Source organism: Maylandia zebra, linkage group LG4, assembly GCF_041146795.1.
Source record: "Maylandia zebra isolate NMK-2024a linkage group LG4, Mzebra_GT3a, whole genome shotgun sequence".
NCBI classification, from domain to species: domain Eukaryota; kingdom Metazoa; phylum Chordata; class Actinopteri; order Cichliformes; family Cichlidae; genus Maylandia; species Maylandia zebra.
This window is the reverse complement of record NC_135170.1, coordinates 8,693,595-8,701,051: the sequence shown is the minus strand read 5'-3', so window position 1 is coordinate 8,701,051 and position 7,457 is coordinate 8,693,595. Positions and strand designations below refer to the sequence as shown.

The 7,457-nt window shown below is 40.2% G+C and overlaps 1 long non-coding RNA gene across 5 annotated transcripts; it reads left to right on the top strand.

The window, feature by feature from the left end:
- Window positions 1–285: 285 nt before the first annotated feature.
- LOC112435370 (uncharacterized) lies at window positions 286–6,217 on the top strand. 5 transcript variants are annotated; one of them, XR_013098267.1, is made up of 7 exons: window positions 286–485; window positions 2,574–2,750; window positions 2,849–3,277; window positions 3,836–3,992; window positions 4,245–4,353; window positions 4,459–4,580; window positions 5,640–6,217. It is a non-coding gene; the product is annotated as an uncharacterized LOC112435370 (long non-coding RNA). The 5 variants fall into 5 exon arrangements; XR_013098266.1 differs by lacking the exon at window positions 5,640–6,217 and adding an exon at window positions 5,020–5,626 and having other exon boundaries at window positions 2,569–2,750; XR_013098265.1 differs by having other exon boundaries at window positions 287–485; window positions 2,569–2,750; window positions 2,877–3,277.
- Window positions 6,218–7,457: the final 1,240 nt, after the last annotated feature.

The following is a 7,457-nucleotide window of genomic DNA, read 5'->3' as shown; positions in this document are numbered from 1 at the left end:
TCACTGTTACATGCATTTGAATGGGGAACTCGACCGAAACAAAGTATAGGTTTTCATTATGTGAATAACTTAAAAAAATCTTAGCTCAAACAGCTGCAAAACCTGTTTGCTCAGCACGGGAACCTTGAGTTCTATAAGATAAAGCCATAAACATGTGTATCCGAGTCTTCTATCAAAAGTTACAGCTATTTCTATGAAGTTGTACAAAAACGCTTTCTTTCGCCAAGACAGTGCGTTTCTCACTGTTACATGCATTTGAATGGGGAACTCGACCGAAACAAAGTATAGGTTTTCATTATGTGAATAACTTGGAAATCTTAGCTCAAACAGCTGCAAAACCTGTTTTCCCAGCACGGAGACCATCTCCTGCTAGATTGTTCAGAAGGTTGTTATCATCCATCCAGATGGAGGATCACTAACAGGAGCGTGGGAAGACTCCAGAATCCACTCTGGCTGCAATCCGGTGGATACAGCAGTGTTTACAGGTAATACCATTTAAACGGACAGCATTTATAGAATGACTATTAAAAGTCAGCGAGTGTCAATAATGTTAATGTGGTTATGTTAGTAATACACCGAGTGCTAATATAATAGCTTTAAGATGCATTTGTAGATGTTATTACGTGTTTTACCATCTTTATGGTGCTAGCTTAAAGTTACGGTGTAAACGTTAGCTTATATTGGAGTAAAGCTGTTACTGTTTAAACGATGTTAGCACAGAAATATTAGCTTCTGTCATGACTGATGAAGTTACTAGTTAATAAAGTTTCCAGTAAAGTGTTTAATCGCAGCCACAGACTGACAGCAAATATCTCGATTAGCTTCAGTGCATCTGTAATAAATATGTGCAAGTTTCAGTGCTTCGTCTAAACTGTATGATACTTATACTGACCCAGGGTCAGTGTAAAATACAATCCTAGCTGTGTGAATAAAGCCTGGCTCCTTTAATCCTGCATGAAAAACCTCAGGATGCAGGCTATTATTACTCTTTCCTGCTGGCACACCTGTCACACCTGAGAGTCAGCTAGAAACGTACAGTGACGTGGACATCATGCAAAGACTGCCAGACTCTGTAATACTGCAAATGATCAGTGACTCAAGTTAACACTAAACTTTAAACGGCACCTCTGTGTCTCTGTGTGCTGAACATTTAGGATTGAGTCAGGCTGCATCTGTGTTAGTCCTCTGACAGACTGGTGACCTGTCCAGATGTGCTCTACCTATGACTACTGGGACAGGCTCTAGCTCCTGTAATAGAAATTTTCTGTTATTCTCATTTAAAGCATTTAAGTGCTTATGCATATGCTTAGTTGTGACACTGTTATAGACTGTTCAGTGAAAGTTTCTAAAACTAGATGAACTTACTTCAGCAGTTTGAGAAAACAACTCCCTTTACAGGTGCTGATAACGCCAAGGGCACAAAACAGCATAACCATTGATCCGTTAGGTTTCATAAGATAAGATAAGATAAGATAGAACTTTATTAATCCCTCGGGTGGGTTCCTCTGGGAAATTCGATTTCCAAAAAAGCACAGCACCGACAGAAGTTAGAGTTATACACACACACATATATATAAATACAGAGACAATATAAATAAAATATACGAAGGGGATAAATAGAATAAATAGGAATAAAAATAAAAATACAAGTGAATTGCACATTTCAAGTATTGAGTCTATTGCACCGTTGACTATTTACAAAAGTATTGCACAAGGTATTGCACAGTGAGGTGAAGAGGCACTACAGCTTAGTTGTTCCCCCCTCCTTTGTCCTCCTGTTTCCCCTCCCTCTCCCCTCCAGAGAGGAGTTAAACAGTCTGATGGCGTGTGGGACAAAGGAGTTTTTAAGTCTGTTAGTTCTTGTCTTTGGGAGAAGCAACCTGTCACTGAACAGACTCTTCTGGTTGTTAATGGCCGTGTGCAGAGGATGCCTGGCATTGTCCATAATGTCCATCAGTTTCTTTAATGTCCTTTTCTCTGCCACTGTCACCAGAGTGTCCAGCTTCATGCCGACCACAGAGCTGTCTCATAGCGAGACACGTGAAGTGGCAGAGCTGACATGACTGAACTGTGATGTTTGATGTGTGTTTGCTCTCCTGTGCGCAGTAATAAATAGCTTGATCACAGCTCTTTCTGTTGTGCAGACTTTATTTAAAAAATTCCACAACACCCCCCCCCCCCCCCCCCCCCCCCCCCCCCCCACCACCACCACTGTGAACATGAATTGAATATTCAGAAGACATTTGTTTAAATAGTTCTAGAAATCTGAGCTGTTGGTGTGTCCTTGGATTGTGTGGTAATAATATTAGAGCCTGCAATCTTTCTTACTGAATCTCTACTATGAGTCATGTTACCTGAGATTAATTCTATGTTTACCTGTCAGCCTGGACGAATGTGCTGTGTGAAGGAAATTAAATTAAATCAGATCTGAACTGCGTACATTTAAGGAACCTGTTCATATTTAATTGAAATATGAACCAGTGGTTTTTTAATTGTTGATTCCAAGAGAGTCTTTGTGGAAATCCTCTTTGGCTTTTTGTTATTTTAATTCTCTTTTCTGTTTTCCAGAACAGTTCTCCACAGTCACTGTCCATATGGGTCAGTGGGACCAAGAAGCACTCTGCTAATGTGTGGACTCTGACCAGCAACATCCAGCAAGACCCAGACAGCGTTTTCTATCTCCCAGCTGGAGTTTTTTGTTTGTCTGTGACTGGAGAGTCAGATTTTTGTTGAGCTTCACACTTGCAGAGGTAAGTCAGTTTGCAGAGATCCCTCCCACCCTGGCTTTTATGTGCTAGATTTCTTATCTGAAACAGTAATATTTCAGTGACTGCTGCTTATACCACAGGTTAATACACTCTACTGATCCCTGATAGGAGAATCATCAATTTTGCCAGCAAAGAAGCCTGGTGGATGTTTGTTTACAGTCTGATGATGGGACATCATGTTTTGCATCGTTAAAGTTTGTCTCTTGATTATTATTCATACCCAGTAATGTGAAGTATGCTCATATCTACTATAACTGAACCAACCTGGTGCTCTTCATTTATGGAGGCTGTTGAGTCTGAATGTTGGATGTTGTGTATCTCGTGTTCTCTGGGCTTTGTTGTCCTCAGTCTTTTTGCAGGATCAGAAAACAAAACCAGGAGGCGCGTAAATGTTTCTTCTCCATGATGTTTCTTCAAATGTTTCTTCTGGATGATGATATGACCGTGACACGGGATGCCACCTTTGGTCTTGTGATGAAGCAAAGCTCAGGAAGAAGTGTGATTAAATGGTACCCACATGTGTGCTGCTGAGAAGGATGTACAGGGGCACCTGCAGCCAAATCCAAGCTTCAGCTTAGTTGTAGTTGCAGAACGCTATAGACTGAGACATCTAAGGCATCAAATGTTTGATTAAACGGATGAAAAAGAGAAGTTTTTTCCCTATAATTATCACTTCTTAAAATCTGTAGCAACTTCAAGTCTTTCAGCATGCTGAGCATGCTCAGAATGTGACAATATATTTTTGTTCAATATTTAATTTCTTTCAGTTGCAATTGTTAAATGAAATAAAATATATATATATATATATTCTTATAATTTAGCAAACTAATTTATCAAAAAAAAGATATACATATATCTGTATTAGTTTTAATAAATTAATTTGACACCTGTATTGAAAATACCATATTGTATTCATACAGAATCAGTTTGGTATCATTGTTTGTCTGTTCACTGATTGTTGAAGCTAAGAGCTAGTTTGATCTGTTTAGATCTAAAGTATCCAAAGTTGAGCTCTAATGTTTCTTCACCCCTGTGTGTGTGATATGTGATTTCCTACATGCTGGCAGAGCAGCAGTTTGTGCTCACAGATGGTGACAGTGTGGAGAGACGGTGGTGTTTCCTCAGAAGAACCAGCAGAGTCACAAAGGACACCAGTCCATCTCACCACCTTGACTTGCTGACTGATGCTCGTCTACACTGCACAGAGGAAATCAACTGACCGAGGTTTGTCCAGTGACGTGTTATGAAATGTATATTTGTTTTATGCTTACAGATATGTTTTTCTTGACAGAGGCTCTGCAGAGGTTAGACAAAGCAGAGAAAACATGTGCTTTACATTTTACTGTGATTTATTGAGATATTTGTTGCCTGATGTTCAGCAGGAATGGAGAAATAGAATCAAAGGGAGATGTTTTTGATGTTTTTGTAATGATGTAAGTAAATCTTCAATATTATTTATTTGCTTGGTTATATTAGGAGTGTTTCTGAGTGAGGGGGAGAGGAGTCATCATCCAGGTAAAGTGACGTGGATCAGTGGATACACTTGTCTCCCCTTTAAAGGAGACGATCCAAGTCATCCTTAAATGTTAGTGCTTTCAAATACACAAACATTTTTAAAGGACAGAAATGAACATCCAACTTTGACTGTAATACAAAATAAATCTTTGCATGTGTGTTTTCAAACTCTCAGATGGACAGGATATCAGTCTTGGACTGTCTAACCTGCCGGAGCAGCACTGAATGACCACCGCACATGAGCATGTTCCTGCAACATTCAGCATCTGATCTGTCATCTGTGTGCTTCTGCTTTTGGTAAGTACAGCTACAGTACCTCTAAACACATGCCATCCATTTCTTTTCTTTTCTTTTTTTTTCTGCCTGTCCCGTTTGGTTCTTTTGCCATCAGAATTATTGTCTAAAGGCGAAGAAAGATGCCCAATGGATTTACTTTACCAAATTGACCATCCCAGCCTTGCCGTAATGGTCTATTTGATATACCTTTTATTGTTTATTTTATTTATTTTTTATTTTCACTTGCTAGGGGATGACAACATTGTCATCCCCTATGTAGCCGATGACAACATTGTCATCCCCTATGTAGCCGGTGTATCAGAGAAACTCAGGAGAGTTTTCTCCAAGCATGACATCCCAGTATATTTCAGACCCAGCAACACGCTCAGACAGAAACTGGTTCCACCCGAAAGACAAAACGCCAAAACACAAACTTAACAATGTGGTGTATGCTGTACAGTGCAGCGAGGAATGCTCAGACCTCTACATTGGAGAGACCAAACAGCCACTTCACAAGCGCATGGCACAACACAGAAGAGCCACCTCCACAGGACAAGACTCAGCAGTCCATCTGCATCTTAAGGATAAAGGACCCTCTTTCGAGGATGCCAATGTTCACATTTTGGACAGAGAGGACAGATGGTTTGAAAGAGGAGTGAAAGAAGCCATCTATGTCCACTGTGAGCGACCATCTTTGAACAGAGGCGGGGGTTTATGACACCAACTCTCTCCCACTCACATCCTGGGCCATCTGACCTCAGGAATTCGCATGATAAGGTGGGGCCAGGTTTCACAATGAACACACCCAAAACTGGCTGATTGGGACCCACGCCCAGTTTCACACCTCGGCTCAGGCGATTAGAGGATCATCAGGGGGTCCTTTTGTCCCTCTGTGGGGGGTTACTCCCACTAGGTTTATATCTGGGACTCTCCACCATTTGACCTTAGAACTGAAGAAGCTTCTCGGATGAGAGGTGAAACGTCTTCAAGCAACCTAAAGAAGTCCAGACGCTTTTCTTTGCAAGCTCTTTTGATCACCTGACCTAACACTATTTCTTCTTCTTCCCCTTAATGTTGAAGTGTCAAATGTCAAACAGCTGGAGAGGAAACTACACCAGTGTACTGGCATGTTTCAGCAACACGTGCCAGATGCTGTTCCTTCATGGTGACAGCACCAGAGACAGCCCCACCCACCTCAGGACCTCGCCATTGATCATGATGATTATAATGATGACAGCGAGCGGAACTAAGACTGTAAAAATCCACGACCAGAATGTTTAGATGCTTTCTAATGTAATGTAATGTAATGAATACTGAGTTTTTGTCTCTCTTTTTTTTTCACATTTGTTACTAACAAAGTTCACCAAACTCACACAGTTTACATTCTGTATGTTTCCATCAAGGTTTATTTTCGTAGAAATCATTGTTTTTCTCCTATTCTCTTTTTCTCTTTTGTAATTGATGATAATTCAGTGAATATACTGCGCTGCTTCCTTTTATTGTGTCTCACATTGCTTTAAGTTTTTCAGTGTCCAGTTATTTTTTTTTACTGCTGTTTGAATTCTCTGTATGTTTGACCCTGTAGACTGTTTGATGGACTGCTTGTCTTCCTGTTTGTAACCGCCGCCTGTTTTTGACTAAAGATTTGGATTTCTGACTTTAACACAACCTCTGCATGTCCTCCCTTTGTGTCCTCTTCCTCTGTGAATGTGTTGCATGTGAGATTCATTTTATTAACAGCTTTCCCACAGTGAGTTGCATCAGCATTCATTCACAGCACATTTCAGAAGGATTCAGATTAATAGAGTGATCTTATAGTCAGAATTATCCTGACAGAGTGCCAATGATCTTTCATCAGGTAAATTTTAAAGTTCAGTATTTCAAAGCAGGAGTTATGAAGAATCATACTGGCATTAGGACTAATAATATGTACTTACAAAGTCAAAGTTTTTTAATTATGCTAGAATATTGGAAGACAATCAACTTTTAGTGTTTTCTGCCTATTAATTATTCTGAAATAGAGACGGTGACCCTAACTGTACAGAAGAACTAAACAACTGACAATCTAACAGACATCATTGGCCTGAGCCGTCATGCACAGTGAGTCTGATCCTTTGCTGTGAGAGTATGACAAGCATGTTTCTGGTCAGTTTGGAAGAAATAATATCACAATGTTGATCTTTTTTTCAATATTCCTTCTCTTTTACAACATAAACTGTGATCAAAGCTACTTATGTTCACAGCATGTAATAATACTGACAGTCCAGGGCATTGTGGTCTGTTGAGCTAGGGTTAGGGTTAGCAATTCAGACATATGTAATAAATATTAAACGTCGTGGGCCACTGTCCGCAGTGTTGGGAAATCCATACCAGGCTGGAATGAGTCAAGGTAGGTGAGCATCCACGAGAAGACACAGCAGATGCATCCTACTAATACTGACAGGACCAGGAGACTCCAGAAACCGAGCATCTTCTCTTCAGTGCCATCCTCTCCTGTCACCCTCTCTGCCCGCAGCTCTTTGAGTATGGGGTGGAGAAGGGTACAGAGAAACCCTTATTACTAATTCGTATTATAATTCAATTTTCATGAAATATTCATATTCAGTATTGGTCCTTTTATATTATAATCACGGATCCACCCAGGCTCATGGTGGGGCAGGGCTCTGTCCTGGGATGCTTGAGTGAAAGGTAATGTACACCCTGATGAGGTATCCAGTCTGTCAGAATTGTTTTCAATATTTGGTTCAAAAACATGAGTGAAAACAAAAATCCAACTAGGATTCTTGCATATGATGAATGAAGTCTGATTTTGACTGTATTGTCCAGCTGATCCATCAAACCCCCAGCAGGTGAACCTTATTCATGACATAACACAACAATGTAAAAAATTAAACAGCA